This window comes from Diabrotica undecimpunctata, chromosome 4 (assembly GCF_040954645.1).
Source record: "Diabrotica undecimpunctata isolate CICGRU chromosome 4, icDiaUnde3, whole genome shotgun sequence".
NCBI classification, from domain to species: domain Eukaryota; kingdom Metazoa; phylum Arthropoda; class Insecta; order Coleoptera; family Chrysomelidae; genus Diabrotica; species Diabrotica undecimpunctata.
In genome coordinates this window covers 309367-328376 of record NC_092806.1, presented here as the reverse complement: position 1 = coordinate 328376, position 19010 = coordinate 309367, and the positions used below count along the sequence as shown (strand labels likewise).

At 30.6% G+C, this 19010-nt stretch overlaps 1 protein-coding gene across 1 annotated transcript in view; it reads left to right on the top strand.

Moving 5' to 3' along the window:
* Positions 1-19010, top strand: part of LOC140438043 (uncharacterized) — a 320775-nt gene that overhangs the window by 36872 nt on the left and 264893 nt on the right. The window lies entirely within an intron of this gene.

The window sequence follows — 19010 nt, the reverse complement described above, 5'->3', positions numbered from 1 at the left end:
AACTGGAACAAACCATGAAGTGGAAATATCCAGGAGTGGCTAGTATACCTGTTGAATACAAAGCACGTGGTGTTCGTGTGTATTAAGGTATAAAAAAATTGCTTATTACAAGCTTAAATTTTTATTTTAAGAAGATCTTTTCGGAATAAAATCATTCCATCATCAGTTAAATAAAAAGTTGTTAAAAAACATTGTATGGCCACTTAAAAAAAAACTTTCGAAGGACATCCGTATTAAAATATAATCCTCATGGTTTTATCAAGGTAAATGCAATAGACTTAACTTATTGATTATTGATTATTAAAAACTGAAAAGATCTTCTTAAAATAAAAATTTAAGCTTGTAATAAGCAATTTTTTATATCTTAATACACACGAACACCACGTGCTTTCTATTTATAAGACTTTGGTCAAAATTCAAATCTTTATGACCATTAATTTGTAAGATTTAGTCGCCGAAACATTTTTTTATTTATTTAAAATATTTAAAATAATAAAAGCTAAAAATTTAATGAATTAAAACAAAAAAAAAGTTTCTTTCTAGCGTGGAATTTAGCCCCGCGCAACGAAAAAAAAAGTAAATTGACAAAAATGTAGCCACGGTCTTAGTGACGTCAATTGAAACGAGTGCATATAAATATTTGTATCAGAAAATAAAATTGTTGCTTCTACTATTTTTCTTACAATTTCATCTAATTTTCTCACCTTTAAACCTTCCTTAGACTTAGTCCAATCGATCCAGTCGTTTTTGAATTGTTATAAAAAATAAAATGACATTTGTTAAACGGTATATGGTTTCCCAATAGTCAGTAAGACCTTGTGTCGTGTTTTTGCTGTGTTTTTTATTTAAGAACTCATTACGCTCTCCACTATTTAAATACCTACAATTCTGAAGAAAAAATAGAACAAAAATGCTTTTTAAAATGTCTTACTTGTTCAAAGTATTAAAAATCTTGGTATGTTTGCATCATTTGGCATAAAAATATACAGTTATCTTAGCTGGTGACAAAAAAAGCTGAGTTTCCTTCCGTTTGTGTGTTTTGGACGTCTTACTGTAAACTATTTATTGTTGTCTATTCTGTCGTATTTTGTTGCTCACCAATGTTGTTCTCTTATTAAGTAAAATAAATACAGCTACTGTAAAAATATGCGGAACTCTCGTAAAAACTAACTTACACTTAAAATATTACCCTAATCTTTTAACTTGTTCCAACGCACCTTTGTTCGCGCCCAGTTAAATTTAATTCCCTTTTGATATAAATTAAGGCCACTGTATTTTGCTGATTTATTTCGTTCGTTAGGAAGCTTGCTACTCTACCGACTCTAATCTAAATTAAACACTAAGGAGTCGCTACTTTTATTTATTTAGTACGAATATCAAGGCAATACGAATGCAGGTGATTCCTACTTTCCTCCGCCACATTGTCTGCAAGGATCCAATAATTTAGAATATTTTAAAAAGAATAAATTGTCAAGTTATAGAGTAATTGTCGTTAAGAATGATTAGCATTCATAAAAATGGAATATATCTTCAGACGTCATGGTTTGCAACTTAAAATATTCATAATTATGTTTATGTTTTTTCTACTGTATTGTACGGAGTGTACCTAGACGTTTTTCTGAGGCCTCTTAGACAAATTGAATCTCCTGTAACATATAAATTTGATTAACTATTAAAAAGGCAAAAAAATATGGAAAATAAACAAATTACCGTAAAAAAGTCAATAGGATATTTGCAAGTACATAGAACTGATATGTACAGATACCTTACATATTTTTAAAGGTGATGTAGTCTTAGAACTTTGTCATGAGTAAAAAATTAAAAGTATATTTTACTTCTCTCTTCTTCATCATGCAGAATATCATTATCATCGTTACTGTTCAACGCCTTCAGATTATTGCTTATTTTTTCTCGTATCATCCTATTCTTAGGTGAATTAGTCCCCTTTCTTTTAGTTTTGGTTACAATGTATTGCGTGTTGGTCATGCTAGATTTCTTTATTTGTCTCCATTCCTTCCTGTTTCTGGATTTTTTTTCTATTCTTTTATTTTCATAATTTGTATGTCATCTGATCATTTTGTCCTTGATCTCTCTTGGCTCCTGTTTTTGATTCAGGTCAACAATCTCGTAATTTTTTTGATGATATCTTTTGCTGGTCTACAACATGATATGTATTATCCATTCCAATTGTTGTGATTTATTCATTCTCACTATATTTTCGATTTCCTTTCGACTATGTTTCTAACTTTTCTTTTTTATGTCTTTATTTCTTTTAAATCGCCTTTGCTTTCATATCCTAGGATTATTCCTTACTATTTTTTTCAAGTTATCTTCTTTTTCTTCTTCTTTTTTGTTCACCACTATTGTTTCCATCGCATATTTGTTAACTGGTCGCATCAGTACTTTTTATATCGTTATTTTTGTCTCTTCGCTTAGTTTTCTATTTTATTGATCTTTCTATTCTCACGATTTGTCTCCCACAATTCTTTCCTAAATTATTTATTTTGCAGTTGATACCATGGGCACTTCGAATAGGTATTTGAATGTTGTTATTTTTTTTTTAATTTTAAAACTACAGTTGTTCCTTCATAATCCGACAGGTATGGGACTTTTATTTGGTAAAATGCTACCCAGATTACTATGCAAATAAAACACCAATTGCGGCTAACTAAAACATGGTTTATTAAAAGAAATATGGAAGCCAATTTAAATGTACATACAGTATGTAAATAATAACTTATAAACATTATACATACTAATAACTAAATACCGCAACTAGAGTAGATTAATTATGGACGTATGTAAATACATATGTACTCTGCTCACACTTTAAAGAAATCTTTGATTGTCTTTTGCTTTTTCTTTTTAGAATCTCATTCTCATATGCTCTCTTCTCGCATCAACGCATCAAACTGTTTGCAGCTAATATAGCATGATCACAGTTGACGTTGAAAGATTTTTCATCCTGGCTTCCTGGGTTACGTGTTCATCAGATTCTGTCATTTCTTTAATTATTTCTTTATCTGTTAAGTCAGCATTGAGATTGTCATCTAAAATCCACTCTTGTAAAGCTTCTCTTGATTCTGATGAACTGGTCATATTGTTGCAAATTTGAAGGGCAGCATCTCGTACAACTTGCATAGGTTGGTCATTGGATTCTTTATTAACTTCTATTGGAAGGAGTGGGTTGTTGGGCCAAATATTCTTCTACGATTTAATCAGTGTATTAGGCTTGATTTGCTGCCAGCCAAACGCAGCATTAATAAATCGCATCTTTGATTTTAAAATTTTTCAATATTTAAGTGATGTCAGCTTTAGGTCGACTTACAATATACACAAGGAGTTGTTTCTTATAGTGTGCTTTGAGAGTTTTAATAACATTTTGATCCATAAGCTGAATCAATGCAGTGTTATTTTTCGGTATGTATATATATTGGCTCGATCTATTCATCGGCAGTTTCGATTTTTAATTCGTCCTTATCAGGATGTCCCGGAGCATCGTCTAACAAGAGAAGGGCTTTCACTGGCAGTTTCTTTTTTCTTAGCTCATTTTTAACTTGTGAACAAAGCTGTTCTTGTACCAATCCAGAAAAACTTATTTTGTCACCCAGGCATGACTTTACCACATATACGTAATTGGTAGCTTTTCAATTTTAACATGAATTTGAAGGCACGAAGTTTTTTGGACTTACCTACGATTAGCAATTTTATTTTGTGAGATCCTAATGCATTCGAGTATAACATGAGAGTAAGACGTTCTTTCTGAAGTTTTCTACCAAAAATTTTTTTTCGTCTGAAGTGACAGATGTCTTTATTGGAATTTGCCGCCAGTTTGGCCGGTTTCATCAGCGTTAAAGTTGTTCAGAAATTAGGTCCAATTCGGTGATATCTGTGCTCAAATTCTGAATAAATTTAGATAACTTAGACTCATCTGCACTTAACTTCTCTTCACTCATCTGCAAAAATCGTACTCCGTACCGTTTTTTGAAGTTTTCGAACCAACCTTGACTAGCCCGAAAATCTGTTTTCTTTGTTAATTCCTGATAAAAAAAACTGAACTTTATTTTTTAAAATGTCACCTGAAATAGGAGCTTGTCTGCTTCGTTGTTGTTGAAACCAGATGTTCCGAGCTTCTTCAACATCAGGAAATTTACTCACTTTAAGGGTTTTTCTGTCCTTAGAATCATTCTCTACAGATTTCATAAATTTTTCAATTTTGTATTTGTTTTTCATATATCGTACACTGTAGCTTGTCCAATATCATAGAATCTAGATATCGCAGTCGGAGTTTCACCACACTAGCATTTCTTAATAATATTTCATTTATCTTTTAGAGTCAGCGTTTTAATTAAATAAAAGTGTGGTACTACCTACTTATTATTGTATCTAAAACCCCTAGCGAACCGAACTGCTCACGGAAAACACATGAAATAAAGCATCCGGTAAGAATGAAACTCATGTCGCGACAGATTTCAGTCCTTGACGGGAAGTGCGTCGGACTACCGAGCGGGTCGGATTGCAAAACGTGGGAGTATCAAAAGTGTAATGTATTACGAATAATAGACAGTTTGCTTATCTTATATCACATTGTTTGATCATACTTAATATTTTTTTTTTATTTTTCAATATTTGACAATCACCAGTTTCGAGACATCCCAAACAACAAATTCAGCTGCTTAATACGTTCGGGACCCATTTTCAAGTACTAGCAGTAACAACACTCCTTACGTTTAGTAGCAATGCCGTCTCGTAGTATCACGGAACAAATATGACCTCCCTCAAGAATTCCTTACGTTTTAATATTTGGAAAGAAAACAAGAAAATTGCTGCTCCGTCCACCGGGAGGACATTAAGGGCGCTTTCTTTTGTGAACTGCGTTTAACCCGCTATGGGAATATTAAATTTGAATTTTATTCTATGTGCAAGTGTAATGTTTTGGAAAAGAAAGAACTGAAAGAGTTTATTGTGTAAGGAGAAGCAGAGGCGCGGATATAACGAGAGTGCTTCGAGGTTAATATACTTCGCTGATGGAATATTAAATACTGAATATAATTTTGCTTATAATTTAGTAACGTTAACGTTTTTTCATTATTTGTAGATTTTTAATTACTAATTCTTCTTGAAATTTGTCACAAATGCATTTAGAAATAGTTTATCTGACGTTTCGACTGAAAATTGTACAGAAGCCTCCACAAATAAATAATCCACCCTGATATAACAATCTAAAAAAATTATAACAAATTTCTCACAAAATATGATATTTGGGTCCTATATTAAAATTTGCTAAATTAAAGGACTCTAAAAATACTTTTTCCTTTTCTTGCATCCCTTATGGCTATAAAGGATATTGGATTCGTAACCATATTATCCACACCTTCCGGTTTTCAGCAATTTTTTTCCTATGTTATCGGCTCTCTTAATCCAGACTTTATAAACTTTGTTTCATCGACTTCTTTCTAGGCCTACTTCGTTTTCCTCTTCCTTCTCTTGTTCTGTATCACTTTTTCTATTTTTATCGTCTATGTGTGTATATTATTGTTGTCTTCAAGTTGTTTGTTCTGCTTTTTACACTTTTAAATATTTTTTATGCTATGGTTAAAAGTTTAAATATTGAAAAGTCAAATACAGTTTATAGTGAACAGCTAGATCTATTGAAAACTGATTTTTAAAGAGAAATAACCGTAACAGCTGGGAGTACTGAAATTAAAGAGAAACTTAAAACAAATAAATACAGTCACAGCTACAATAAATGAAATTTTAAATAAATATGATACTATAAAAGAGGAAATTGAAGATGTCAACAATTTAATTAAATGAATGAGAAGGAACTGACATAAAATCAGTTGAGGATTTCTTAAAATCAAAAAATAAAATTGGGGAGATGGAACCGATAGATTTTAAACCTGCTGATGAAAGTTTAAGTGAAATAGAATCTCTTGGGCAAAGCGGAGAAAACAAAGATACAGAACCAATGGAAACTGATCAATTCGAGCGAGAGTCAATATAAGAATGTTTGACAAGAGACTTGACACTTCAAAAGGTAAACGGAAAACTAACCATTAGTCTAATACACAAGCTAATACCAATAGTAAGAGAACCCAATTCAGGAAAGATAACTAGAGCACGTAAAAGGTAAAAAACTTGCCTTTCTTTACCGGAAAATTTGCCGAAAAAATCCGAAGTAATTTGTAAATGTCAAATCTTTGCCGACGAAGTATACGACCAATTTAAAATCAAGAAATGACTATTGGTCTGGGGTAAAGACATTAGGACGTTTTATTGAGAATGCAAAAACAAAAAGACTTGTTAACCAAAATAAAAAACAGCCAAAAACGAATACCTCGGTCACATCATGAGGAACAGCGAAATATATGAATTGCTGCAACCAATTTTACAAGGAAAAGTAAGAGGAAAGCGGGAACTAGGTAGACAAAGGATTTTCTGACTGAAAAATCTACGTACGTGGTTTAACACAACAACCACAAATCTTTTAGACTGGATAGGCACTTCAAAAAATTATAAGAGAACCCGTCAACAAAAATAAATAGCATTGCCATTCATCGACAACTGAACAGCTCATAGACATATTCCTTCACTTTCTACACTGAAGATTGAATACGCCTCACCTTATACAACGCCAAAGCTGCAGCCACTTGACTTAGAAATTATAATAAAATTTAAATTTAGCACAGAGATGGTTAAATTTTTAATTAACCAAAATCGAAGATGATGATCTTTTGCGAAAGATCAACATTCTTCAGGCAATTATTTTTAAAAAAATATATTGGGACGATGTGTCTGCGACAACTGTGAGTAATTGTTCTACTTTTTGTGGATTACGAAACAATTTAGTCACAGAAGAAAAAGAAAATTAACCACAAGATTTTGCTCCTGACTGGACAAATCGTACAATGCATTTAGTCGTCCCCAGTCTTCAGTTCGAAGAATTTGTTGCTGATGATTTGGAGGATCTAGTTTTTGCCACAATAGTGACGGAAGTAAAAGTGCTCAAGGAACATTTAGGAAATGGTGAAAATCTTGAAAACAGTAGTCATCTACCTATTATGCCTACTACAAAATAAGCCAGAAGTGCTGAAGAGATGTTGAGATTGTTTTAGAAGGATGTTAGGGAGTTCGGCCAAAAATCTTTGGGCATTAGAATGCTGTTGCAAATGCAATGAATTCACGTAAGCAAAAATTTCAACAATCTACAATTCCCAGTTTTATAAAAAATAAATTATTAAAAGTGTTTTTATGTTAAAATGGTGACTTTAAAAGTAGTTTTTAAAACATGTACACAATTGTACAAAACTAATATGATGTACATATATTGAGAAATCCTTATACGTAGCAATTAAAATATATCTATTTTTATCTACTCTTAATAACTCGAATTAAAATCTTGATAACTAGAATTTTCGATAAGTTACAAATTAATGTCTGTGGCCCCGAAAAGTTCAAGTTATCGATAGTCGACTGTATTATATTTTTTAAAGTGTTCAATTTTCACTGACTTACATATGCATAGGCATCACTATTACATTGTATATTTGCACATTAGTCTCTAGGATCAGTTATCTTTTTCCTTAAATTCTTTTGCAAAAGTGTTTGCTTTCGTTTGGTTTTTTCTACGAACCTATATCTATCAATGTTTTGAAAAAGCCCTTGACCGGATTTATAGGTAGATACGAACTATTTGAAATTATCGAGAAAAAGTATTTACAATACAGCTGATTTAAGCAAATCATAATATGTGCACTAATACATCCAGTCGATGTCATAAAATTTGACCAACAAAAGATAAAATGAGTACCGGCTGTTTATTGTATTCCAATTTTTTTTATCATACTTTGTTTTTCTTTGTAATTTTAGCTTATACTTCTGTATAAATAATTTTATTATAAAAACTTAAAATCGTCGTTTTGTAAACATTGTTGCCCCTTTTACATAACATGACAAAGATTAGCTTATTTTAAAAATGATGTTTAGTCATGGTGTGATCTCTAAATCGCATTTCTTCCTAATGACACTGAATTCAATAAATCTTAGTTTAAACTCAAAATACTACAGTCCTATCGAGATTACTAGCCCATCTGATAAAAAAAATAGCAAAATATTTATTAAAACTGGTGTGAACCCTGATTTTATTTAATTTTCTAACCTCATAAAAATAATTTAATAGGAACATCCAAGAATATTTTTATAAGTGAACTTAATGAATTGACTGAGACTGTTACTTATGACACACAGTCTGTTTACTTCACAGTAGGCACATTCATTGACGTTACAAAAACTTTCGTTTATATGAGTACTCAATATGAATAGAAAAAATGTTATTATTCGTGACAAGGACATTTCTCACGCTGAAAAGGTATTGTGCTTATATATTGTTTACTTTAAACACCGAGCACGTTTAAAAAAAGTAATATTTTTTATATTATGATTGAACTGATTCCTTAAACATCTTACAAATTCCTACAAAAATCTATCCATTAATCATTCGTTTTAATACCAGAGAAGTCATCGTCTACTTAATATTCCTAATATTCATCTTCGTCGATCCCTGGGAGACCCCACTTATATTTTTCATTAAAGAAAGGTCGATTGCCGATTGAAAAATCAACCATTGGTCCTTCGGTGCAAATGAGAGCAGTTGAAATTGCACAAAGATGATTAATTACAGTTTTATGTAAATTTCTCGGAAGGCGAAATGCATCGGCTGGATTGGAAAAGCTTTTCGACGGACGGGAGATGAGGACTTTTCGGAAAGCCTTGAATATTTATGTATAAACCATAGTGGCAAATTATTCGTGTATCAATATTTCAAGTAAAAGTAATTGAAATTTGCAATATAGGCTTATTCGTAAATGATAAATAATAGAAGTGAAAGAAAATAATAAAAGAAAGGCTTTTCGGCGTTATCTGATCCATAATTTAAATCCTTGTATTATTGCATTGTAATTCTCTTTCATGTCATTTTTCTTCTGTTCACGTTCTTTGGAAGTTTTTAATTCCCTTCATCAACGTTTTTTCGGTCTTTCTTTCATTTGTCTTTCGTTCTAGTATTTACTTTGACAGTGTAGGCTTTTCCATTCGTTGTATATGGACACACTATCCACTACTATGTCTTCTATTCAGATGCTGTCCCTGAACTTATCAGTTCTAATAGTGTCCCTCTCGAAATTCTCAATGTTTCCTAGTTGCATCAATATCCGTAGCTTCTATTTTTTGTTTGTTTGTTTCTATTAGTTTCACAATCATATGACATTATTTTCACAATAGCGTCACAAGCAAACTTTGTCTTCTTCATTATATCTTTATCCCAGAGAATTCCGTTAAATTATCCTATAGGTTTCTTGGCTTATACTATTTTGGTGGACATTCTAAATTGTCTGTATCTTTTCTATTAAACAATGTTATTTTGGTATATCCTTCTGGTGTTCTTATACAAGATTGGCTATGCCTGTTCCAAGAGTAAGATATTTATTGTTTTTTATTTCTGATATAATCTTCTGAAGTATATAGAGATAGATAATATTTAGTACTATGTACCAATCATAGCACTTTTTTCTAATTATGCAATGATTTTGCTATACATATTTTAAAGTGTTTCCATAGCCTTTTCATCGCAACATATTCAGATGATAAGATGTTTTCCATTTTAATTCGAAATATAGATAAATTATATATCTCATTGATAGATCCATTGGGCAGAAAAAAATAGGACTACTCAGAAAAATAATTGCTTTTAATATCGAACAAGATATGAGAAACATAGAAGTGCATGATTCACGGAAGAAGACGATGGATAGGCAAGACTAGGGAAAAATTATTGAGCAGGCTAGAGCTACATAAGGTTGTAATGAAAGAACTATTGTATAGGTTTTGTAGTACATTTGTAAGCATGTGATTTATATTTGTATCCCCAAGTAGTTCCCAAAGTTTTTTTGGTGCTGTATTATAGAGCTATCGTAGATAAAGAATTACGTGTATATCTTGACTTTTTGCCTTCTGTTTCTATAATCTGCTTTAAGCAAAATACGTCATAACTACATAATTGTGAACCCGAAGTTAACGTTGTTCCTCCTTCTGGAGTTGTTGTATTCTTTAAATACAATACTAGATATAGAAATCCTAGAACAAATAATTGCTCAATAAGTGATGGATTCGACCGTAAGTTGATGGAAATTTATTTTTTATAACTAAAGCACTAAAAACTTGGTCTGAAAAACTTCCACAAAATTTAATATAATATCTTATTACTACAGATGTTTCGGCAGAGTGACTTTCTCAAGTGATCTATTTTTGGTGTGTGTTTACACTTTATAGTCTTTAACTGAATCGGTTGTGGAAGAGAAGACTGTTGTTGGTCATTCAGAATTATGTCTGTATATTTTAATTTGTTAATTTTCATAGATTCTAATAAAGATAGCTTAAGGCTTTTATTTTGGATGTGAGGAATTTGAAATTCGTCATTAAAATAATAATTCTGTTTTTCTATTATAGAAAGCCCTTTTATGTTCTGCTATACGTTTATTAAAAGTTCTACCAGTTTGACCGATGTATATTTAGCTATATGTATATTGAGCTTACACCTCAATAAAGTATCGTTGGTGCACTTTTAGACACTGAAGATGTATTTAACAATAGTATGAGGCCTACATAAAGCACTTTACAAGAAAACTAATAAACTATCACGAGATAAATGGCGTCAATTTGGAACGATGGGATAATCTTATTATATTGCAGACGGTAGTGTGATAGTTGCACCTAAAAATTACCTGGTGCCATTTCCATTTCAATAGATTGCCTTGGATTATATTAATTAGAGGAATGATGTAACTTGTTTATTTTCTGATGTGTTAGCATTGAAATCTTCTTCTTTAGACCTTCTTTGTATTTTTAATTGTTTCTCTCTTCAAATACTGTTTTAATTATTGCCTTTTTAACTTGTTGATTCCATTGTCTTATTATTTTTTGTTTTTATTTTATCTTTTTTTCGCACGTACTTCCTCGCATTTTCTTGTTTTATTTTTTTCGAATCAACTACATACTGAGTAGTTCGATCCCTATCCTCAAGCACCCATGTGTACATCTGATTTTTAAATTCTTAATAATAATACTTAAAACTATTATTGTATTAGATCTCACATTCAGCTTTTTATATGTCCTAGGAATAATTCTCCACATATCATTTTTCTGCATAAGTATGTTTTCCTTACATACCCCAAATATTATTCAAATTAATTTTACCACTAAACAATCTTAAGCATTTTCCAAATAACGCCAACGAATGTTTCGGCTAAACAAAGCCGGCATTTCAATTTGTAAAGCCTTGTTGGTAATTTAGAATTCCATAATAAGACTCCAGTTTTGTTCTCCTCGTGGAATTAGGTTGTAGTTTTACTCTTCTGAAAAGCTAGCTAGAACTTTAACTCGCGTATTCTCTGGTGTTTCTAGTATACGAGCCGAAATTACTTGTAATGCAAATTGTGGTAGTTAGTCACTATTCCTTAGCTTCGCTTTATATCAAAACTTTTTCGATAAAGTTTACGTAAGTGCGTCTGCTTACATTGGTTGTGTCATTTTGTTGTACATAGTTTGGATTTGTGTTAGAATATGCTTTTTCTAAAAAACGTACCAAATAGAAATATATTTTGTCGTAAACGTTAAAGGTTTATGCAATAAATAGAACGCATTTCTTAATAGTCTTCTTACTCGAATAGTTCGTCATGTCGGTTGTCTAAAATTTTTATTTTTTATATATTTATTGTAATATATAATGTACTTAATAAGTACATGGAATAACTAGTAAATATGAGGTAAGGGGAAAGGCTTACCTGTAAGGACCCACGTATCAATTTTTAATTGTAACTTCATTTGTAATTTAGTGTCCATATTTATTTGCTGTTATCATTTCATTTACATATCGATAAATTTTTGACAAAACATCGTAAGCGACAAATCACATATTTTTAGGCTTCTCTAATGAAAAAATGCAACACTTCGCAAAATTTGCTAGCGCTACTCCAGAACAACCTATTCTTCTAATAACTGATAACCATTGCACTCATTACTCTTTAGCTTCGTACAGTTTTTGTCGAAATTCTGGCATCCATTTATTATCACTCCCGCCCCACACATCTCATAAAACGCAGCCTCTGGATGTAACTTTTTACAAGGCATTAAAAACAGCTGACCATAAAGAATGTGATAAGTAGATAAAGAGCACAAATTTTGAAAAAATTAAAGATAGTGATATAGCCGTTTTTTTTTAATGCTTACAATAGGATTACCTCTACAGAGAAGGCTTTAAATCTATTCAAAACTACCGGAATATTCCCCATCAATCGTAATGCATTTTATGAGAAAGGTTGTCATTCAATCAATAAAAAAATACTGAAGATGGGTCCAATAATGGCTCCAGAAAATTTACTATTTACTAGGAAAACACCCCATATTTCACAAGCAATAGAATCCAGACATAAGTCTTCTTGTCATTGAAATTATATTATAAAATTCTTTCGATTTTGAATTTAGGTTAGATTGGAAGAAGTTGCTGAAGACAACTTAAGCGACGATGATGATAAAACTCTAGAAATTAGGAAAAAAACGGAAAATACGTCTTTCCAAGTTGTGTCCAGTTGCAGTTTTTCATCTTTGAACTTTACAGTAAAAACATTCACAAATATTAACATCTACTCCATTAAAAGCTAAACTCGAAATTAAAAAGCAAAAAATAGGAGAAAAATATTAAGAAATTACAAAAGGTTGCAATAAAAGTTGCAAATGAAGGAAAAACTCTAGTTGAAAAGAGAAAAGAAGGTGATGAAATCTGTACCATTTGTGAACAATTTGAACATGATATTGACATTTGGTGAGGTTCTTGTGCAACTTGTCCCATGCTGACTGTACTGGTGCTAAAAAAGCCTGAGTGTATATTTGTGACCCATGGTCAGTGTAAAATAATGTTTAAATAATAAAATAAATGTATTTCCAAATAAGTATTAGTGCTTGGTCGATTTTGCCGTAAATTATGATCGATACTATCATCCTGGTCGAAATAACCCAATTTTTTTCCTCTTTCTATAAAGTAGTTATAAAAAAATATATTTGTTTGTTTGCAAAACCAATTTGAAAAACTCCTAATGCATAAAGTAAAAAACCACATAGACCCGTGGTCATCTTATTACAAAGATTACTACTCGAAATTTTGAACAGCGCTTAAGTGGTCGATATTCCCCTACTCTCCCCTATGTAACATATGATATTTTATCGGACTTTGTCTATCGCAATATTTGGTTGAAGCTTGTTGCTTGTGATAAGCATTGATATTTTAGAGGTATCAGATCTATAAATGAATAGTCATAAATAACGTATATTGACAAAAAAAAAATTTTTTAATAACAAAAATCGATAAAGAAAAATAAAATTAAGTAGGTATTAATTCTCTATGCCACTGTGGTCTTCTTCATTAGTTTCTGCCAATTCGTCAGGAATTTAATTTTTATAAACTTATTTGTTATAGTGTTTTTAAGAACCATCACATTAATTTTAAAACTAGTCAGTAATTTTTAAATAAAACCATTTATTTATTATTTACTAAATTCCAGTTATTTATATAAAACCACTTTCAGCATTCTAGTTTTATCGGTGTGTAAACAAAACCTCGTCTACTTAGATTATACAAATTACTTATATCGCAATAGTAAAAGAAAACCTCCTTTTATACCAGTTACACTAGTTTTTAAATAAAACTATTTATTATTTAATAAATTCCAGGTATTTGTATACAACTATACAATTATCGGTATCACAAAAAAACCTATCTACTTGGAGCATGCCTACAAATTACTCATATCACAATTATTATTGGTGCTAAAATATAACTTGTTTTCGACTGTACTGATAAAAATAACCAATCATGCTAGTAAAAGAAAACCTCCTTCTTTTTTGCTAACTAATTAAAATATTAATACAGTACGGTGGGTTGATCAAATAAATACATTTGGGTTACCGCCTTTTTGAAGGAGTGTTTAGTGTGATCTTAAAATTTCAGAGCTTTTATATTCATTCCGGGATATATATATATATATATATATACTTATATATATATATATATATATATATATATATATATATATATACTTATATATATATATATATATATATATATATATATATATAATATAGATATATATATATATATATATATATATATATATATATATATATTCACTTCTACTAAAAATTCATTTTTTTAAGAGCGTTGTTAAAACTTAATGTTGTGTTATTGTAGGAAATACGATAATTTTATGCAAAAAAAATCAGTAAAAAAGTGTAATATTAACAACCGTTTGCCTTTTACTATCTAATAGTTATATACATTTTATTAAGCAATATTTAAGATACAGGGTGACAATTATTTGAAAACGTGCAATAAAGTCACCCACTACTAAGACTTTTTTCTTTGATGAATATCTTGATATATGAATAACTTAAGTATCTTAGAATTAAAAAATAATAATGACAAAAATCGTCAAAAAAATTAAATTTAGGAGGTATTAATAATTTTCTGTATCACTGTGATCTTCTTCATTAGTTTCGGTCGATTTATTAGTAATTTCACTTTTATAACTTAAAACTCTTCATATTTCTGCACAAACTACTGTGGTATGACATGTTTCCGACATAAGTCCATAAGTTTATTGAACTTAGGATCCGAAATTGCTAAAAGCTTGCTATGTAGCTTTCCTAGTTTCTCTACGGGAATTTTTGATTATCTTTCTGTAGTAACATAATAAACAAAGTAAACGTTAATGATCTTTTTTATCATTCATAAGTGACCGCATTAGATGGAAATATAACTAATATTTTACGGTTAACTATTCTTATAAATGGTGAGATATTGTGCTAATTGAAGTTAAATACTAATACCTAACTTTTCTACGCAGTCACACACATTCTAACTACTCTATTGAATTTTGTGAACCTTGGGACATTAGTTATCATTGTGACAATTTTTTAATACAACGTTTTAAAGACATTTGTGTTAGATGGTTTGCTAAATACCCATAGTTCCATGTAATAATGTTCAGATTGGTTTCAGTACAGTCTTGTAAATGGTTCTTTTTATTTTAGAATTGGATTACTACGATTTTTTATTTATTAGCTAGCTTTGTTCTATGGTCTTTCCCTTTGACTTTTGGAGTCAAATTATATGTATTGTGTGGTGCAAGCACTGCACTCATGTCACAGTGACTTTCGCTTGCTATATTAATCTTCCTTTTTAAGGTTTTTTCAAGTATTTCAATTAAATCTTTAATAATACTAGATATATTTGTCCAAATTATATTAATACGCCCTTTTATGCTCCAGTTACATTTTTTTACTATTTTTACCCTACATAACCTTTTTTCCTCTCCTTTAACATTTATCATTTGATTTTTAGCTTCTTAGTGTATAGCGCCAACAACTTAAGTCTTTACCTTAAAAATTCCACTGTGTATTACATTCACTAACATTGTAACATTTTTTTTTATTGTCATGAAAAAATCGATTTAAGAAAGATTTTATCTGCTTTTGTAGGTCAAAAGTTGATTTGCTCTTTTCCGAAAAAAAGTGTTAACAACAGTTCTATCTAGTAATACTGCTAGTTCCAACATATCATCTTCAACAACATTTTTGATACCAAAACCTAGTCATTCACATATCGATTGAAATTTTCGTTTCGTATTGACCCAAGTGTATATTAAAATCACCTTCTATTACGGCTTTTAGAAGAATCATACACAATATTTTTGTAAATGTTTGGTTTTTAAAACTTACCAAACATAGTAAATGCATTCTATGTAACCCATTTATTTCCACAGCCCTACTAAACTACTAAATGATACAAACAATTTCCCATGTAAAAGAAACTGCTTATTCACTCTGCTCGAATAAATACCTGTTTATTTTTAGTTTTTCGCTCCACACTTTTGCTGTATATGTAGATTGGAGCCTGTTTCGGAATGAATAAGTAAATATATACTCGGTATACACTTCTTCATGCTGTTTTACAGACGTAACGGCAGAAAAGAGGACAGAATTTTAGATTTTGGGTGTAAATATTGACGGAAGTATTCATAACTAGCTGAATAACAAAAACCTACTGAAATAAATAAATAAAATGTCAGTTACATAGGGGGTGTCGTAAAATTTAAATGGAGAAAAAGTACACAGGAATAAAAAAATCAATCAATATATATATTAATAAAATGAGCTGAAAATCATCTTAGTGTCGTCATTATCCTCATCATTTTATTAGTCTTCATTTCTATGTGGAAAAAGCTCCAAAACAAAACTATACAGAATGTAAAAGGAATAGTTGAAAATAGAAAATCAGAATAAAAAATGAAACTTTCGATAAATTGGTCACAGTAAACTTTAAGACTAAGACTGAATGTGTAAAAGAAAGTTTTTCTTCCTGTTTTTGTAGGACATGAACATGTTTATTCTATCATCCTAGCTCTTGCGGATGCTAATATTCAGTTGTTATACCACTTCTTTGGGAGCCTTGTGGTCTTATTTGTATTGGGTTTATTTGTTTTTGCCCATTTAGCGATTCTCTCTGGGTCCATTCTGAGTCACCACCCCATGAGTTTCTCCTAATGTATCCTCATTTCTGTTGTTTTCATTAATCTTTTTGTAAGCGACTTTGCAGCTTATTTTTCCGCAGCGTATGTGAGTACTGGTAATACACAAATGTCTTATATATATATATATATATATATATATATATATATATATATATATATATATATATATATATATATATATATATATATATATATATATGTATATATATATATATATATATATATATATATATATATATATATATTAAACTTAGAGCTAAGATTAATATTATTATAAAAATTAATATTAAACTCACCAGTCTTCCGGGTTGAACCGCGTCGATATCCATTTTGCCAAGCTTTCGACATCCTCTCTGATGTCTTCTTCAGGGCTTCAGTGTCTGGGGGCTCGGGAGACTGAGACCTCGGAAGCCCTGAAGAAGACATCAGAGAGGATGTCGAAAGCTTGGCAAAATGGATATCGACGCGGTTCAACCCGGAAGACTGGTGAGTTTAATATTAATTTTTATAATAATATTAATCTTAGCTCTAAGTTTAATTGTACTAACCGCGGAAATCTTTCCGAACATATATATATATATATATATATATATATATATATATATATATATATATATATATATATATATGTATATATATATATATAATATATAAATATATAATATATATATATATATATATATATATATATATATATATATATATGTGTATATTCGGATTTTGGTCTTTATGGTCATATTTTTGTTCTCCCATACGATATTTGTTAAGTATCCAGATATTCTGGCTGACTTTTTGACTTGTTTTTTCATTCGCTCTTTGCGGCATATCTATCATTTAATACATCTATTTTGAGGTAGTTGAAATTCAATAGTTCATCATCATTATCATTCTGGCTTTACAACCCTGCGTCCTAACCTCCTCAAGAATTTCTCTACAGTCGTCCCTATTCATCACCTTCCTCCGCCAAGCGCGTATTCCCATATTTCTCATGTCTTCATCAATGTTATCAAGTAACCTTGTTCTGGGTCTTCCTCTTCTTCTCTGACCAATGGATCTATCAAGGAACGTTTTTCTAGCTGGGTCATTTTGTTCCATTCGCATTACATGCCCTATCCTCAGACATCCCATCTCACCTCAGACGTCCTATCTTAATATGTTTTACGATGTCTGGTTTCTGGTATATTCTATAAAGTTCGAAGTTGTATCGTCTTCTCTACACTCCATTGTCAGTCACTGCTCTATAGATTCGCCTTAGTACTTTCTTTCGTAACGTCCTAACATGTTTTCATGACTTTTTGTTAGAGTCCAAGTCTCTGAACCATATGTTAGGACTGGGCTTATTATTGTTTTGTAGAGATTTATTTTTGTATTTCTCGTTATAATTGTGAATTTAAGGAGCAGATTCAACCCAAAATAGCATCGGTTAGCGTTTTATCTCTGCGGCAGTAATATTTTCAGTAATAAGAAGCGCTCCCAGGTATACAAATTCATTCTCTGCTTCAATTACGTCGTTTTCTATAATAAGTGGTCGTAAGATTTGTGGTTGGTTACTTATTTTCATATAATTGATGGATTCGACCATTACTTGATGGAAATTCATTTTATGTAACAATAAAACACTGAAAACTTTTTTTTCAAAACTTCCAAAAAATTTATTCTAAACTCTAATCACCACAGCTTTAAGTGATCTATTTTTGGCATGCGTTTACACTTTATAGTCTCTAATGACATAGGATGAGGAGGGGAGAACTGTTTGTCTCAAGTTGGTCATTCAAAATTATATCTGTGTTTTTTAATTCGTTGATTTCCATAGATTCTAACAAAGACAGCTTAAGGCCTTTATTTTGAATGTGAAGAATTTTAAATTCGTCATTAAAAGAATGATTACGATCTAGAAGGTGAAGTGCGTATGTAGAATCTGTTTTTCTATTATTGAAAGCCTTTTATGTTCTGCTATTTGTTTATTAAAATTTCTACCACTTTAACCGATGTATATTTAACTTTTTGGGCAGTCGCCACATTTAAGTTTGTACACACCACTGTGTAAGTATGTTTTATTTTGGCTCTTGTTGTTTTTAATATATTTGCCTAAGTTGTTATTTGTTCTGGAAGCTGGTGTTATTCTTTTCTTTTTTATGTGTTTGGCTATTTTTGTTGATATTTTGCCTGTATATGTAATCGAGCAGAAGGTACTGGGGTTTTTCTCTGGTGGTGGAAATACTAATTTCAGGGCTTTCTTGTGTAGTTTTGGATTTACCATTTTATTAGTTGTTTGTTCGTTGTATCCATTATTTACTGCTATTTGCTTAATGATATTTAATTGTGTCTCAAAATTTTCATATACTTCGTTCGGTTGGTGTTTATTATTAA